We start from the raw sequence: 19714 nt of genomic DNA on the forward strand, positions 1-19714 counted from the left end.
TTAAGTCTATTTAGTTTCAGAGAATACAAAATATACATTGAATAAGTTCCAAATAGTTTGGTACAACAAACATAGAAAGGGTTATAAAACAAATATATGCATATTTTCAAACTGCCACTTTTCCACATTGCTCTTAAATCACAAAGCTGAGCAAATACAAACCACCCAAGAATTAAGTATGGTGAAACCCTCTTGGGGTTTTAAACTTTAACTAAATTGAGACTACCAACTACAAAGGGAAAGACCCTATTCTTTTCATATACACGAGTCTTGAGTCTAGAAGACCTGCAAGCATAATAGAGCACCCAAGTTAGAAAACCATCACAGAGTGTAACTAACTGAAAAGGGAGTAAGAGAAACAACTGAAAGAGAATACCATTACAAAGGAGAAATGAGAGGTACATTTTTTTTACAAATTCTTTGGAAAACATAATTTAAGTCTATTTAGTTTCAGAGAATACAAAATATACATTGAATAAGTTCCAAATAGTTTGGAACAACAAACATAGAAAGGGTTATAAAACAAATATATGCATATTTTCAAACTGCCACTTTTCCACATTGCTCTTAAATCACAAAGCTGAGCAAATACAAACCACCCAAGAATTAAGTATGGTGAAACCCTCTTGGGGTTTTAAAATTTAACTAAATTGAGACTACCAACTACAAAGGGAAAGACCCTATTCTTTTCATATACAGGAGTCTTGAGTTTAGAAGACCTGCAAGCATAATAGAGCACCCAAGTTAGAAAACCACCACAAAGTGTAACTAACTGAGAAGGGAGTAAGAGAAACAACTGAAAGAGAATACCATTACAAAGGAGAAATGAGAGGTACATTTTTTTTTACAAATTCTTTAGAAAACATAATTTAAGTCTATTTAGTTTCAGAGAATACAAAATATACATTGAATAAGTTCCAAATAGTTTGGAACAACAAACATAGAAAGGGTTATAAAACAAATATATGCATATTTTCAAACTGCCACTTTTCCACATTGCTCTTAAATCACAAAGCTGAGCAAATACAAACCACCCAAGAATTAAGTATGGTGAAACCCTCTTGGGGTTTTAAACTTTAACTAAATTGAGACTACCAACTACAAAGGGAAAGACCATATTCTTTTCATAGACAGGAGTCTTGAGTTTAGAAGACCTGCAAGCATAATAGAGCACCCAAGTTAGAAAACCACCACAGAGTGTAACTAACTGAAAAGGGAGTAAGAGAAAGGTTGCATTGACATTTACCTGGAGGAACAAGCCATCAAGGTAGAAGGCTGAAAAGGGACTAAGAGAAAGGTTGCATTGACATTTAGGTGGAGGAACAAGCCATCAAGATAGAAGACTGGAAGAAAGAGTAGGCCCTAACAAGAATCCATCAGTGTGAGGTTACCAAAGGGTTTCATCTGCTCAAAAAGGAGCCAAACGATGAGTAAAACTAATACAAGGCCTGAAGAAAAGAATTAGAACAAGAACATACTCGTGCTAGAAGAATTAGTTATAACAAATACTTATAGGATTGAGTAAAAATATGAGCAAAGGTCCAAGGATAAATATACTAAAGAACAGTTAACCAAACAAGTGTCTCTGGTGGAGACAAATACCTCACAATAGAAGGATGTGAAACCATTTCACACATACAAAAGACCTTCACAAGTCACACGTGGTCAAAGTGTTGAAACCCTTACCCTTTCTTTGCTTAGGTGTTAGGACAGTAAGCTAAAGTGACAAATAACCTAATAGAAGAAAATACAAGTGACTTTGAATTGGAGTGACAAGCCCTGAGCCCAAGAAGGCATGCCACAGAGACCCAGGGAGGAGTGTAGGTAGGTGGATTTAAATTCAAAATTAATTATAAGGTTATTGATATATCCAATCAATATTATACCCCCACCATCATGCTTGATTTCTTGAAGACATTATTTCCTTAAGTAACATTAGCTTTGGTCTTCTTTCGTGCTTTTTCATTTTTCAAAGGCAAAAGTACATGCTTTTCACCATCATTTCAAAAGTGTGGGTATTTCTCTTGCATTGCTTTCTTGTCATATTGGCATTGTCTTCCAAGAGAGATATGACATACATCCATAGGCATAACATCACAAAGAACATTATCCATATAACTTCCTATTTGAAACTCCACTTCACATTGTTCATTAACTAGTATGTGATGTCCCTTTAGCAACCATGAAACTTTGTAGGGAGTAGGATGTTTAGTTTTATTTAAATTCAACTTTGTAGGGAGTAGGATGTTTAGTTTTATTTAAGTTCAATTTTTCTACGGTGATTTACAAATAGTTTTGAACAATGTTTTCTTTCTGTGGGTTCCTTTACTTCTTCAACAGATATTAATAAACCTATTTTCATCCTCTTGATGATTCTAAGTGTTGTGAACTATTGGGTTCTTCTCTTTGAAATCCTCCACTAAAACTTACTTTGCTTGACTATCCTCCACTTGATGATCCTCTGCTTAGTCTCTTTCTCTTTGAATCTGGTTTCTTGCCAATTTTTCTTCAACATTGAGACCTATTTGGTAAGCTTCTTCAATAGTTTTTAGAGACAAATATTCATTTCCTAAATTTCTAATTTCAACCCATTAATGTATCTAGGTAATTTTTGTTACATTCTAGATGACCAGATCTTATACTCAATCTATAAAACTCCTCTCTATATTCTTTTACAAACATATACTCAATCTATAAAACTCCTTTGTATATTCTTTTACAGACATAAATTTCTACTTAAGATTTTGCCATTTATTGATAGTCAATCTTGTAGAAGAAATTTACCTTTGAGTTTAGCCACCATGAGATCCCAAGTAGATATCTTTGCTTTTTTTCCATTTTGCCTTTCACCTTGCACACTGTACCACCATAACTAAGCATGTCCTTTAATGTGGTCACATCAAACTTAACCTTCTTCTCCTCTTAGGCTACACCTTCATAATCAAAATATTTGTCAATCTATCAATTTTTAGGGATTTAAAATGCCTTCATACATAGGCACGTCTAATCTTGGGGTGGCACTTATTTGACCCATCATCTTGATTATCTTCTCTTCTTGAGTTTCTTCTTTAGCTTCTTCTGAGCTTTCTTAGGCTTCTAATATGTCTTACTTCATAGAGTAAGACCTTTTCTGCATTTGGTCTTCCTCCACCAATTCCAATTGCTCTTCTGATCCCCTAGCTCTATCCCATCTTAATTGAAATAAAATATAGTAATCTTTACAAATTATTTTCTCACTACCTCCTTAAAATAAAACCTTACAATAAAATATTATAATGGTGCAAATACTTTCCTTCCTCCTTGGAAATTAAAAAAAAAAATTATAATCTACATAATATAGAATTAGAATTTTAAATATAGAATACTACCCTAAATAAAAACAATGTACTTATTCTCTAGTCCACTTACAAAATTTTCTAGCTCATGGACATAAGTTTTATGAGCATTTAATCCTGAAAATTAGTTCACTTACACGTAATTTATCTCCCCATTCAGAAACAACATCGACACAATGTCCTCATAAGATTAGTGATGTTCTTTTTGGAATCTGTTTCCATCCTTTTGTTGATTTCCATGAATAGAACAAGAACATTTTATCTCCTGAAATTCTCTCTTTCAATGATTTTTCCACCATTCTTCAACGGACTCCTCAATAACTATCTAATATTCGACTTCCAAGCTGCACCTGCTCCGCCCAGGTCTCCAATGTTTGCAGCGTTAGACTTCTCAAATGCAGATTCAGCTTCTCCTTAGCAGTCTCTATACAGGTTGCTGCACAATACACAGTATACACAACCTTCTGAATTAGCTGAAAAATAATCCAGGCTCCTCCAATAAATAATGGAATAAGGGGCAGTGTATGAATAACTGATGGGGTTTCTAAAAATTTCTAGGTTGCTGCACAATACACAGTATAGACGACCTTCTGAATTAGCTGGAAAATAATCCAGGCTCCTCCGGTGAATAACGGAATAACGGGGAGTGTATGAATAGCTGATGGGTTTTCTTGAATTTATTAAATTCAATCTTATAACCTACTAGTCTGATACGAAAATGGTGCAAGGCTTCCAAATATAGACGAAACAATTCCATTAACTAAGCTCACACTTTAAAATTTTAATTAAATCAAAACTCTAACCTGATTTTCCACAAAATATCATGATTATTTATTTAGAACATAGTTTTCCACAAAATATCATGATTATTTATTTAGAACATAGACCAGAGAAGTCTCTCTAATAGCTTCTAGATAAGCTTCACCCTACATATTTAGAGAAAGTTGAGACCTATCCTCTCAAGTTTAGAGTTCTATCCTAATTTCCTAATCCCTAATTAATTCTAAAATGACTTACTAATTCTGAAAAAATTTAGATTCTTCAATTAAATAATTACATAAAATTAAATATGGCATGTTCCAGCATCATAAATTTCACCAAAAAAGTTACTGAAGAAAAAATAACCTAAACTTGAAACAATTTAATCCAGATGGCATAAGAAAAACTCAACTTAACAATTCAATCTAGATATAGTAAAAAAAAGCTCAAATTTAATATTGCAAAATTTTTTAAATAGTAATCCCAATTACTTAAGATGAAACCCTACAAAAATATTAACACTACAATAATAATATAAAACTTTACAAACTTTAGTACATTCATAAGAATTAATGTAATTAGCAGAAATAAAGCTCTAAACTATCTAGATATACACATGATAGGGTTTAATGCACATTTAAAAAATAAATCGATAACAGTTAATGTAATTAGCAGAAATAAAGCTCTAAATTATCTAGATATACACATGAAAGGGTTTAATTTACATTTGAAAAATAAATCAATTAATTCAAATTCAAAATACCTAAAACCTATATTTGTCTCTCATCAACCATTTCAATAACCTTTTGTAAGACCAATTTTGGTCTCAATGGACTTTAACCATCATCATCAAAGAATTTGTGAGAATTTTTCAAAAAAAAATCCAATCATCTAAAAAACAGTCCTTACAGAACTTTAATAAATCTCACCAAAAAAGTTTTTTTCCAAGAAAAAAGGGGGGGCTAGTCCCATTAGAAGCTATATAGAGCCCATACTTTCACAATTATTCACAATATATTTACATTATCTATATGTACAAGATGCCAAATTGACAGGATGGGCTGCTGGAACAGCGAACCAGAATGGCTAACATATGATGCAGAGCAGCCAAGATCCCTGGTGGGGGGGAGGGCCACTCAAGCTACACCACCAGGTGCATGATCTCACCAAAAAAAGTTACTGAAGAAAAAATAACCTAAAATTGTAACAATTTTACTGAAGAAAAAATAACTAGTAGCAATTTAATCTAGATGTCATTAAAAATAACTCAATTTATCAATTTAACCTAGATGTAGTAAAAAATGTCACAACAATGCAGAGCAGCCAAGATCCAGGGTGGGGACGGCTACTCAGGCTACACCACCAAAAAAATTACTGAAGAAAAAATAACCTAAAATTGTAACAATTAATTACTGAAGAAAAATAACTAGTAGCAATTTAATCTAGATGCCATTAAAAATAACTCAACTTATCAATTTAACCTAGATGCACTAAAAAAAATCACAACAATGCAGAGCAGCCAAGATCCAGGGTGGGGAGGGCCACTCAGGCTACACCACCAAGTGCATGATCTCACCAAAAAAATTACTGAAGAAAAAATAACCTACAATGGTAACAATTAGTTACTGAAGAAAAAATAACTAGTAGCAATTTAATCTAGATGCATTAAAATAACTCAACTTATCAATTTAACCTAGATGCAGTAAAAAGAATCACAACAATGCAGAGCAACCAAGAAGAAAAAATAACCTAAAATGGTAACAATTAATTCCTGAAGAAAAAATAACTAGTAGCAATTTAATCTAGATGCCATTAAAAATAACTCAACTTATCAATTTAACCTAGATGCAGTAAAAAAAATCACAACAATTCAGTATTGCCAAGAATTTTAAATATTAATCTCCATTACATAACATAAAAATTGCAAAAAAATACTCAACACTTCAATAATAATACAAAACTTCATAAACAACCATACAGAGAAACTCTTTACATTCATAATCATTAATGTAATTAGCATAAATAAATCTCTAAACTATTTAGATATAAATATGATAGGAAAGTTAATATAATCAGCCTAAATAAAGCTTTAAACTATCTAGATATACATAGGATAGGGTTCTTATTGCATTTAAAAAATAAATCAATTAATGCAGATTCAATATACCTAAAACCTATAATTTGTCTCTCACCAACAATTTCAATAACATTTTATAAAAGATGTGATAGAAAATTTTTCAAAAGAAAAAAATTCCAATCATCTAAAACATCACCCTTACAAATAAAGAGATTACAATTCACAAACTTTAATAAATCTCACCAAAGAAATTAGTGAAGAAAAAATAACCTAAACCTAGATTTAATTCACAAGCCATTACAAAAAATCACCATAACACTTCCATCTAGATACAATAAAAAAATCACAACAATTCAATATTGCATAAAAATTAAATATCAATCCCAATTACTTAACATAAAAAGATAAAAATACTCAACATTTCAAAACAGTTCCACCCAAAAAATATTCAAAATACTTAGGATACTATGATCTCTTATAATCTAATAACCCTAAATACTAAACCCTCAGTCTATACCATCTAAATGATCCTTCATTATAAAATTATGTTTTATTCAAATCACTGGTGTTTTATTCAAATCATCTAAAAATCATTGTAATTTAGTAACCCTAAATATTAAGCCCTCCATCTAAACCATCTAAATGATCCTTCACTGTTGTTCATCATCTAGAACTTCTTCCAGATCTCTCGCGTAAAGCAGAAGTTCCCATTCCTGCAGAAAAGACAATATCTCCAGCAATATCTCTAGCCTCTCCAGCAATATCTCTAGCCTTTCATGGCTTGGGGCATGAGCTGGCGAAGGAGGTGTGCACATTGCAACAACACACTTAAGGAATTGATGTTTTGGAATTGAGCAGACCTGCAAGCAAAGCGAAGTGAGCGAACAATGCGAGTCAATGATTTGATGCTTGAGAATGGAGTGGGGTGTGTGGCATTTGAAATATATAGCTTTCCGTACAACCTTGTAAAGCATATACTTCTCAAATTTGAACGGTTTTTTATTTTCCCTCCTATATTAATGGGAGTCAATAACCCTTGAAACCACTTGAAACCATGATCCATGGGTCATGGGTCACGACAATGGGTGCTAGATTATGCGTAATGTATTATGAGAATAATATGGTTTATAATATGATAGATTTATTTTAAGGGGTCGATGGATTATTGGTCATTACATTGGGTTAGATTAGGTGTTCTATGGATTATGGCTCATTATAATATTATATTAGTAATATGGTATATTTGGAGAGGTAATGGAGGATATATCCAAAAAGATAATAATCCCTCACATTAAAAAAGTTTTACAATTTTAATGAAATAATATAATAATAAAAGGTATTTTTATATAAAATAATATAATAATAAAATATATATTTTTTATATAAAGTATTATATTAATAAAAGCTATTTTTATATAAAGTATGATGATTTTTTTTTTTAATTTATATTAAATATATTTTTTGTTTTATTATTGTGATTATATTTTTTTTGTAAGTTTAGGTAGGACCTTCTCATTTTCTAGTTTTTACATGTCTCTTATTCACCCCATTTCCCCCGAAGGTAGCACAAGAATCAAACACAAGATCTAGGGTTCGGTGAGACTTCATTTCCACCAGAAGAATCAAACACAATATCTAAGGTTAGGTGAGACTTCATTTCTATTTTCATTCCCACTTGAGCTACCCCATGCTGACCATAATTGTGATTATATTAGATTTCTCATTTTATTGAAATATTTTTGTGTTCTTCAAGTATATAAATAGTATAATAAAACAATATTTATTTGTTGAATTGAGGCTTAGAAAAATTGACTAACGCTAATTTTGACATTAGGACCGATGTCAAATTATTATTTATTAATTTAATATTATTATTATTTTTGTTATTATTTTACTTATTATTATTTATGGAAATAAGTTAAATTAGGTAAAAATACATAAATAAATAAAATAATTTTAATGGTTGGTTTAAAAAAGGAATTTATTTATTTATTTAAATTAATTATATATATATATATATATATATATATATATATATATATATATATATATATAGATTTCTCATTTTATTGAAATATTTTTGGTTTCGTCAAGTATATAAATAGTATAAAAATACAATATTTATTTGTTGAGTTGAAAGAAAATTGACTAACCGCTAATTTTGACATTAGGACCGATGTCAAATTATTATTTATTAATTTAATATTATTATTAGTTTTATTATTATTTTACTTATTATTATTTATGGAAATAAGTTAAATTAGGTAAAAATACATAAATAAATAAAATAATTTTAATGGTTGGTTTAAAACAGGAATTTATTTATTTATTTAAATTAATTATATATATATATATATATATATATATATATATATATATTTCTCATTTTATTGAAATATTTTTGGGTTCGTCAAGTACATAATAATAATACAATATTTATTTGTTGAATTGAGGCTTCTGTGATCCATAATAGTTGAAAGAAAATTTGACTAACGGCTAATTTTGACATTAGGACGGAGGTTAAATTATTATTTCTTAATTTAATATTATTATTATTTTTATTAATATTTTACTTATTATTATTTATGGAAATAAGTTAAATTAGGTAAAAGTACATAAATAAATAAAATAATTTTAATGGTTGGTTTAAAAAAGGAATTTATTTATTTATTTAAATTAATTATATTATATATATATATATATATATATATTTCTCATTTTATTGAAATATTTTTGGGTTCTTCAAGTATATAAATAATATAATAATACAATATTTATTTGTTGAATTGAGGCTTTGTGATCCATAATAGTTGAAAGAAAAATTGACTAACGGCTAATTTTGACATTAAGATCGAGCTCAAATTATTATTTATTAATTTAATATTATTATTATTTTTATTATTATTTTACTTATTATTATTTATGGAAATAAGTTAAATTAGGTAAAAATACATAAATAAATAAAATAATTTTAATGGTTGGTTTAAAAAAGGAATTTATTTATTTATTTAAATTAATTATATATATATATATATATATATATATATATATATATATATATATATTAAAGTTATAATATTAGGTTATTAAGATAAAAGTTAGGATTAATAAATAAAATAATTTAGGCAGAAGTTATTCTTTCAACAATATTTATTTATTAATGGGTACACATTTTTTAATAGGATCTCTATTTAAATTTTAGGATGGAGTGTGCAATACTCTATTTACCATATGTGAAATAAATAATGAATTGGGTTAGTTATTAGTTTGTCAAATCAAAATGGAATTAATTAACTTGACGTGTGTCATTCATTTGCTAAGTCAAAGTCATGGTAGGAGGTTTGGGAGAATCAACAAGGAATAGATAAATTTATATATTATTGATTTATGGATAATAATATTTATGGAGAATAAGGGAGAATGTTTAGAGAGAGGTAGTTATTGAAATAATTAATTTAATGATTTTATATTTTATTAATAATTTTTAATAATATAATTTTATTATTTTATTATTTTTATTAAGTTAAGATTGGGTTATGATTAATTTATTTATTTTTTCGGATTTACCCTTAATGCAATGTTTATCATTAAGATTGTGGGAGGTTTTGTTGAGTCTAGACCTCCTTTAGGAAGTTTAATTCGTCAAAGTGGTTTCCATCCTCAACCCCTCCCCATGAGATTTTAATATGTGAGAAAATCCTAATTAAGCGTTATGACTATATTAAATTTATCATCTTATTGGATATTAAATTTATCATCTTATTGGGTACATCCTTACATACATTATACCATTGGGTTTAGATGCACTCTCCCTTCTATGCAAGAGATGTTGTAATACTCTATCATGTAAATATTTTGACTAGCTCAAAATAAAATAAAATAAATCCTATGTTAAAATAAAAATTCAACTTTATTAATTTATTTTATCAATTTTTGTTTAGTAGATAAGGTAAATTTGGAATAAAATTAAAAATAACTTTATGTTAAAATAAAAATTCTATTAATTTTTTTATTAATTTTTGTTAGGTACTTAAGGTAAACTTAACTTGTTACCAAAGATTTTTGAAGTGTGGGTTTATGAGAACCCGTGGTATTCATGTGGAATATAGCCAATTTAAAGTAAGAACTAGACCAACTTAGATACATCTTAACTCCATATCTACCAAACGGTAACATTGGTTTATAATAGACAAATGGAAATCCCTACATTGGGTAAAATAGAATTTTTTTTATCACTAACTATACATCTTCACATACTTAAACTTGATTTAAATTACTAAATATAAATACTCACTTTGTACCTCCAAATTTACTAAAATGTTAAATATATAGTAAACTTTGTTAAGTTTTAATTTTCCAAATAAAATAAAAATTACATATTTTTCCATTTAAAATAAAAGTTAATTAGCTATCTTGATTGAGGTGTTTTCATATACTTAATCAAAACCACTTTAAGTGGCCAAAGAATGAGGAATTTGAATGATCTCTACCAAGGAATAGGTACAATTGCATATTATGTTTTTAATGAAAACAATAGTCATGAAGAATAATATGTAGTGTTTAGAGAGGTAGTTAAGGGGATATTTAATATAATGGGATCATAATAATAAAATTAGTGCATTATAAGCTAGAGGACAACATTAATCATCCAAGAAATAGGGGAAATAATTCCTAAGTTCGACTACATTCTTGTGAGACTTGTCACAAGGGAGGGTGAATAAAGTGGCAGATTTTCTTGCGAATTGGGGATGCAACCACCAACACCATATGTTGGAAAAACGACGGTGAGTCCAATATTTGGATGAAAATTCCAAAACCCTTGGGGAAATTCCAGAAGAGGACCTTAGAGAGAGCATGGCTCCCCACATGCTCAAGGAAATGGTTGCAGTGACCCTTGGCATGAATGCATAGAGGATTGGTGGGAAAGGTGGAGGGACACAAGGTGAGGTGATAAATAAAGGAAGGTAATGCAAAAACGCGAGCATTGTTAAAGTGTATGCTTGTGGTAGAAGGTGGTGTTGTAGTAGGGAGGGAGACAGACCCTACAACTCAAAGCTCGGAGACGGCCCACAATTGAACTCGGGTATGTTTTTTTTCCTCGCTCCTCCACTGGAATTATGTTATGGTTGGGGTTTTTCTTGGGTGAGAGGAGGGTAAATAGGAAGAAGTCCTCGCGGGTAGATAACTCTTAGTGGCAATGGGGATGGAAATTAGTGACAATTGCCTCATTCTACATCTATATCCTTTGCGAGTTGGGTAGTGCCTATGCTCACTGTGGGGATAATCTCATGCTGCCTTGTTTGGAAATACCATGCTCAAGCTGTGCTTGGTGAGGCTGACTCTAGCAGGAAAATGGGTTAGGGCAATGAGATGGAAGAAGGGCGAAGGGGGCAGCACTCGATAAGTTGCATGGGAGGCATACATTATAGTTGCATGCAAAGCAAGCACTCCATTAATCGAAATTCCTCTCCGGACTATGGCAAGGCCAGAGAACCCGATTGGAAAACTAAATGGGTGAATGTGAGAAGCAACCCTATTACTCCCTAGGCAGAGGGGGCAAGGGTCCCAATTTCTTCGTGACAATTTGTAAGGAGGAGGAGAGGATTACGCAAATGTCCTAGGCAAAGGAAGGCTCACTTGAATGTGAACGAAAGTTATGGAGTAAGGAGAAGGGGAGCGATAGTGGGTATCTCAAACCAACCTTAATGCAAGGTTTGGTCTATGGACCACCCTAGCTGTGAGGCTTAGAGAGCAAGGGGAGAAGAGAATGAGGGGTGGGACATAGTCCTATCAAAACAATTCACTAAAGGTACCAAACTGTAGTGTTTTTTTTTGGTTTAACAGTTGTTGTGATGAGGGTTCAAGAAATATCTACATGGCTTGACTTGCAAGAGGACGAGTTAGTGGAAGGAGAGGCCCCACACCAACGAAAGACAAAGAGCCAAGCATGTCGGAACCTTGAAGGGGTAGGAAGTATGTAGAACACCTTACGAGTGAAGAGAGAGAGGCTTACGTGAGGGGATGGATGAAGGAATATGTAAATTGTTAGAAGAGTTGGAGGAGGAAATAAAATAAGGAAATGAGACATAGGAAGACATGGACAAATGGAGGACTTTAGTCCCAGATCCTGGCAACACCAGAGGAAGAATTATGCAGTTTAAACAAACTCTTTACCTCTATTGGTTGATAAAGAATTTATTAGGAAAATAAATGGAACAAATTTTTGTTGTAATTGTAGTGACACTCTGAGGTGTACCGAGTTACAACCACAATTTGGAGAAAATCCTATTCTAGATAAAATTGACCACCACATTCCTTGCATACTGGAACTGAATGAGATGCCTTGAGCATCAGCCAAGGATCTCACACCTCTTGATTCAGCCTTGGAGGAGCAGAAGGGATAGACTCTTACCTATGAATATTTTGGTTTTATGCAGATAGATTTTAATTTCTCTCATGCAAATATGAGTTTAGATAGATATATAGTGTATGGACATGAAAGAGAGGCATATCTAGCCTAGCTATAGAGGTTAAGACTTTACTATTTTTGGATGGCTTACAATGCAGACACGTGGCTAACTCACTTGTTTCCCCTTTGGGGGAAGTTGAGGACACCTAGTCAATCTATGTGGTGTAAATTTACCTTTGTTTAATAGAAAAGAGAATGGTTCTTACAAACTTAACAAAAAAAGAATGAGTCCACTAAACAATTAAAATCAAATAATATTTTTCATAAAGAATATATTTATATTTTTCATATATAATATATTTATATATTTTTTTATGTTATAGTAAATATCTCGTATAATGAGAATAAATATTAATATTATTCCATTACGATAACCCTATTAAATTTATAATTCTATTGGATAACTTGTTAACTACATTACATTATGTAAAGCATACACATGATAGTAAATGGTAATCCACATGTTGGATACTAGTACAATATCTTTTTAGTGTGTGTTACATACTTTTTGAGCATAATATTAATTTAAATTTCATATATAAATATAAATGATGGGTGCACAATGAGTTCAATTCACTAAGGTATTCAATCAATATTAAATCCGGTTACTTTTCACTATGTTTAATGAAAATGAAATTAAATATTTTTCTATTTTAAATAAATATTTGAAACTTTCATAAATATGTGGTTCATAATTAGTTAAAAATATTTTAAGTAGTTAATACTACACTAAGGAGTAGAGTAGTTTAATTAACAAATGAAATGATTTGTTTTAGGGATTTTTTTTTTTTGTTAATTTTAACCAAAATCTGAGATAGATTTTAAAAATTGAGTTTATATTGTTTAATAAGTAGAATTAGAGTTACCTATTGTTTTTTAGGGAACTAAATCCATTTATATATTCAAAAATGTATTTTAAACAAAAAAAATTATAATCTTTCTTGAAATTGCATCATTTTTTTTGTCAATAAGATATTATATATTATTGAAAAAACATGGAAATTACAATGTTTGGGTTGTGTGGGGGAGAGAGCCCGACACAAGGACCAACAGATTAGTTTGATGTGGCCTTGGTAATATATTTTTTACATGGGAGCCCTCGCAAAAATGGGTTCTCTGGTCTTCCATGGAAAGAGAGGATAACCCTTTTTACAACATCCTAAAAAAGGAGAGTATTACTTATAACTGAAGTGGAACAGACTAGGCCTATGTATATTATTTCTGAGACTAAGGAGTCCACAACAGTGAGACCTCCATGGAGGAAAATAGACAAAAAGGAGTTTGTTGAAGTCATTCTTGGTCATTGTCCACACTAATGGGAATCTCCTTGGTGCTCCCCTCCTGCTACGCAATAGTGTTTGGACGACTCGTGGAAGCTCCTACGGGCTCCTTCTTGATTCTTGGGGAGCCTTCAATTGTAGAATGGATCTTCGTTGTCGACTCCCTCCTGATAACCATATATTGTGGCGAACCCTGAGTTATGAACCGATAATGGTGCACAACTTTGACATAGATAATGAACTTCTGAGTTAGACTGTCAATCTTTGTTCGGAGTACCTTGGTGTGCTCCTCCTTCTCCTTCATTGCAAGCCCCATGATGGTTTTCATCTGCCACCATGTTTCTATGGTTCGCGCATAGAGGTTCGCGCGCGCTTTGGTCATGGCATGATCATGGATATAGGCGAAGTCTGTGTTAACTTCCTCATTCGTGACCTCTCTCCGAAGAACATTTTCTTGCGATTCCAAATTTTCTAGGCTCTGTTGGATTTCCTGATTAAGAACTTCCTTGTAGCACACAACTGCGTGCCTCACAGAGGTCTCCTCGTGGGTAGTAGGGGGTGAACCCATTGGATGTCATCGAGAAGTTACATGACTCTTCCCTCCTCCCTCATTGGAGCGAGAGATGGAGCTACGCTTCGGAGCCATGAGAAAAATAGAGGGGATGGGGATCAAGAGGAACTAGAGAGTGAATAATGAGTAAGGAAGAAGGAGAGCAGAGGAGAAGTTGGTGGGGAGATTTTAGAGGGGAATATATATAGGGCCTAGGGGCTGAAGGGGGTAAAGGGGCAGGGAAGATGGGGAGAAGGGGAAGCATGTGAAGAATGGATGTTAGGAGGTGAAGGAAGAGGCCAGCAAAAAGGATGTGACAGGGAGGCGGTGTCCTCACAGGGGAGAAGGGAGGTGGGAGTAAGGGCCATGACATCTAGCGAGCCAAGCATGGGTCTCGTTGAGTGCGCCACTATGATGTCCTTCCTCAAGTACTTGGAATCGACCTTGAAATGATGAAGGGTATGTAAACAATTATTGTCCGGTAGATTGGATAACTTTTTCATTAATGGTTGCATAGTGTTGATGAAGGTCACCGTCCTCGAGGTCCTTCCATGCTCTGGAGTTCAACCAAATGGAGTCGTCATATCCTCATTTTCAGGTCTATCCGCTAGCCTATTACCACTCCTTATGGCCTAAAAGTATAAAAGTGGAGGCCTACCATTTTGTCTATTCTGTGTTTGATCCTCTATATAATTTTGTTTAGTCACGAGTTGTCAGAGACTTTTTCCATGTCGATGCCTTGTTGTATCTTTTTTCCTATCTCGGTGGAGAGCGTGGAATCTCCTTCCATGATCAAAGGACTAAGCTTTAAGTTGTGCATAATGGTAATGCCATTTTCTAGAGCATGAAGTTCAACAACATGGTTTGTGGTTGAACCTAAGTTGCCTTCATACATCCAAATTATTTCACCTTTTGTGTTCCTGAAGACCCCTTTAAAACCTGATTATCCTGGATTACCTTTTGTTGTGCCATTGGAGTTGAGCTTTAAGGTGCCCAGCTCTGGTGGCCTACAAATGCCCCTTTGTTTGTCATGCCTAGAGAAGGAGGCGACTTCGTTAAAATTGATCTGAAGAAGGCCCAACATTGAGTGAATTCTCACTTCGGAGTTGGTGGTAGGGTCTTTCGAAGTGTGACTGGGAAGAGAAATCATAGTTTCCCAGATTTCTCATTTGATCTTGGATATTATAACTTCCTCCTCTGTGGAGATTCCCCAGAAAATTATTGCATTGTGCTCCTTCCAAAGTGGCTAGCAGATTAGACGAGGAATTAAATTCCATGTGTGGTTAACCAGTGGATGTGAGGAGAAGGATGATATCGAGTTTGTTATGGTGTTCTATATGGAGGAGGGGTCCTGAAGTGTGTTGTTGAAGGCGAGTAGTATCCAGTCCCAAAATTTGCATGCCTATGGGCATTCATGCACATGATGATTGGGGGTTTCTTCTTCTTGCTGACAGAGATGGCATTTGGAGGGATTGATGAAGCCTTTTCTCCTTAGGTTGTCCCACGTTAAGCTCTTCCTGTGCATTACTAGCCATAGAAATATAGATATTACTGGCCAATGCTTCGTGTCCGAGATGGAATTCCATTTCGAGTCTGGTTGTAGTTGATCAAGCTTGGAATGTATCTATAGGCTTATTTTAAATTTAAAAGACTCGCTGAGTTTTTTCCCTGTCTGATTTTGTCCTCAGCGGAGTCAAGAAGGATTTGTATTTTTTGAAGTTTTGATGATAGATCAGACCAGGCTTGAGGATTAATATGGGGATCCTAGTCCTTTCGATCCATCCAGACTCTCCATCTATCCTTTTCGTCACTTGGTTTCCAATACTAGCTTACTTTAGTCTTCCCTCATTTTTTCATGTCAATATTGATTTGATGGTATTGATCTTGATCAAGTTTTGGCCTTTGTTGCCAAGTGTCTTCCCAGAAGAGAACCTTGATTTTGTTGCCAATCTCCTAGAAACTATGATTTTGAATGATATCCCTATTCTCCTACGCTTGATTCCAGATAACTTATCCTTTGATATTTCCATTTAGCCTCATGATTTTCTCCTACAAAAGGGAAGGGATGTACCTAGATTTTTAAAGGGTTCCCCAAGGGGAGTTGGGATTTTCAATCCATCTCCATAAGGTTTTGGTACCCAGGTCCTTCCTCGGAAGTTCTATGTCTCTTAGACCAATGCCTCCATCTTTTTTAGGCTTGCAAATTATTTCCCATGTAACGAGAACCCATTTTTGCTTAACCTCTGCACCTCTCCATAATAAATTCCTTTGCACGTTTCTGATTTTGTTTGAGATCACTTTAGGGACTGCCAAAGCCAAACACAAGTAGAGCGAGATGGCGTGAAGAAAATATTTAACAAGGACAAGGCATCCAACCAGATTGAGGGATCTGAAGGTCCAATTGACAATTATTTTTTCCAACTTATTGATCAAGTCTTCCCAGGTAGCCCTTAAGAGTAGCTTGTCTATCATGGGAACACTGAGGTAGTTGGAGGGGAGGGTGATGATGGGGAAGTCCAGACATTTGGCGATGTTCCAATGCATCGGTAGCGAGGTGTTAAAGAAGAATAACTTGGATTTTTCAGGGTTGATACTCGTGCCAAAGGCCACAGAGAAGTCAGCCATAATGGAATTAAAGGAGGAATCCTATATGATAGTAGGGAGCCCCATAAGAATGGTGTCATCCATGAATTCTTGGCTCATAGAGGGGGGAGCAGAGGCATAAAGTTATAAAATTGAGATCGTGTTGGAGTGCAAAGCATCGTAAATAGAGTGGTTAGGCCCTTCAGCCATGATGACAAAGACGAAGGGAGAGATAGGATCTCCTTGTCTCATAACCCTGGTAGGATTGAAGGGTTGGTAAGGGGAACCATTCACAAGGACAAAGAAAAATTCTCCCGACACCATTGCCATGATCCATTTGATGTTTTCTTTGTGGAACCCAAACGCTTCTAGAACTTGTCTCATATACTCCCAATTGATTTTTTTCGAAGGCTTTAGACATGTCCAATTGTATCATCATACAAGGTTTTTCTTTATATTTGAGAGAGTGGATGAGCTCATGAGAAAAGATGCTATTGTCTATGATTTCCTACCTTCCACATAGTGAGATCATTGATGGGTGATAAGGAGAGGCAAGATGGATTTTGCCCGATTGGTGAGGACTTTGGAGATAATTTTGTAGATGACATTGCAGAGGGATATGGGCCTAAATTTGTCTGGGGATTCAAGGAATTTTCCTTTGGGAATCAAGGTTAGGGAAGTGTATTTAAGGGCTTTTAGGACATACTTTTGAATACAAGAATCTTCCATAAGGGCATGGACTTCCAGTTTGAGGATGGGCCAACAAGATTTGTAGATGTCATTGGTGAAACCATTTGTACCAGGGGCTTTTCCATTGGGCATTCCCATTATCACATCTTCCACTTCCTCAAGGGACACTTTTCTTAGGATCATTTTGTTATGCTCTTCAGTGAGGATTTTTGGGATGTGGTTGGTGATTTTTTTGATTTCCTGAACTTCGTCATTTCTTGGATATTTGAGAAGAGAGCTAAAGTAATGAGTGAGCTCTACTTCCAACTCCTCTTGAGAGTGAATGATACGACCCTCTCAGTTCTTCAGAGCCAAAATTCTGTTGTTCCTCCTGTGTTGTGTCATTAATTTATGGAAAAAAGCGGTATGTTTTTCCCCACATCTCAGCCAATTGATTCTCGATTTTTGTTTCTACAACTTCTCTTCTTGGATGGCTCTTTTCTTCCAACTTTGTTGTAATATTTTTTCCTCTTGCTTTCTACCCTACATGAGCGCTTCCTCAATTATGTTTTGTCAGAGAAGTTCCAATTTGTTCTCCAATTTTTTTATTTTTTTTCCGTGATGATGTTGCCAAATGATTCTTTGTTCCAATTTTTTATTTCCTCTTTGATATGTTTTAGCTTTTGTTGGAATTTGTACATTTTGTTTCCTAATCTGGTGGGAGGATTTTTCCACCATTGTTTAATTGTTTCCATGAAGTCCAAGTGATCCAACCAAAAGGCTTCGAATCTAAAAGGCTTATTTTTTTGGCCATTGGAAATTTGAATCTTGAGAGAGATAGGCCAGTGATCTAAGCGAGCTTGCAGGAGGAATCTCACTCTAGTTTCCGAAGAGGTGAGATAAGTTTCCTCTAATAAAAGGAAGAGGTCTAATCGTCATACAATTTGACAATATCCTCCTCTTATGTTATTCCTCGTAAAAATTCCATTAGTGGTAGGTATGTCTATGAGGTTGAGGTTTTCTATGATAGTAAGGAAAGCCTTTGAGTCCTTATTGAGATTTTGGATACCATCTCTCTTCTCAGCCACATTAGCTATCTATGATATTGAAAGGAAGGTGTATAGGATCAAGGACATTGGAGATGCATTGGAGCATTTTCATTTGGTCTATAACCTTATGTGGGGCATAGAAATTTGCTATGTTGATAAATCATTGGTGCCAATAATTCTAAGAAACACTGTCATGGAATGATGAGTGGCCAAGGAGGATAGGACGTCGAGCTTGGATCTTTTCCATAGGGTCATTATTCCTCGTGCTGAAACTCTTGTTGAGTTGGCTAGGAATTTGTAAGGCTTGAAACAATAGTTTAGAAGAAGAGGGGGGTGTACTGACTCAAGTTTGGTTTCTTTAATTAGAAGGATATCAAGATTATTAGATAGAATGTTGTTTTTCAAGATTCGTTTCGTCCCAGGACCATTCAATCCTCTAATATTTCAAGAAATGCAAAGAGGGTTTAAGGGAAAGAACTTTTACCTTTGTCTTGTGTCAACCTCGTTAAAAAATAAAACCAAGGAGTATGAGGATAGTTCTTTTACTGTGTCAACCTCATTAAAAAATGAAACATACCCGAGGATAGTTCTTTGTCTTGTGTTAACCTCGTTAAAAAATGAAACAAAGGAGTATGAGGATAGCTCTTTTATTATGTCAACCTCATTAAAAAATGAAACATACCCGAGGATAGTTCTTTTACTGTGTCAACCTCGTTAAAAAATGAAACAAGGAGTTCATGGATAGTTATTTTACTGTGTCAACCTCGTTAAAAAATGAAACAGGCCAATGAGCATAGTTCCTTGTCTTGTGTCAAGCTCGTTAAAAAATGAAACAAGGAATCTGAGCATAGTTCCTTTTCTTGCGTCAAGCTAATTCCGTCCACTTGATAGCCTTGAGTAGTCTACTTAGGTGAATGTAATGAAGCTTGGGGGGCATGCACCT

The sequence above is a fragment of the Pinus tabuliformis genome, chromosome 2_2 (genome assembly GCF_031772625.1).
Source record: "Pinus tabuliformis cultivar Carrire ecotype Pingquan chromosome 2_2, CPIR1, whole genome shotgun sequence".
NCBI lineage: Eukaryota > Viridiplantae > Streptophyta > Pinopsida > Pinales > Pinaceae > Pinus > Pinus tabuliformis.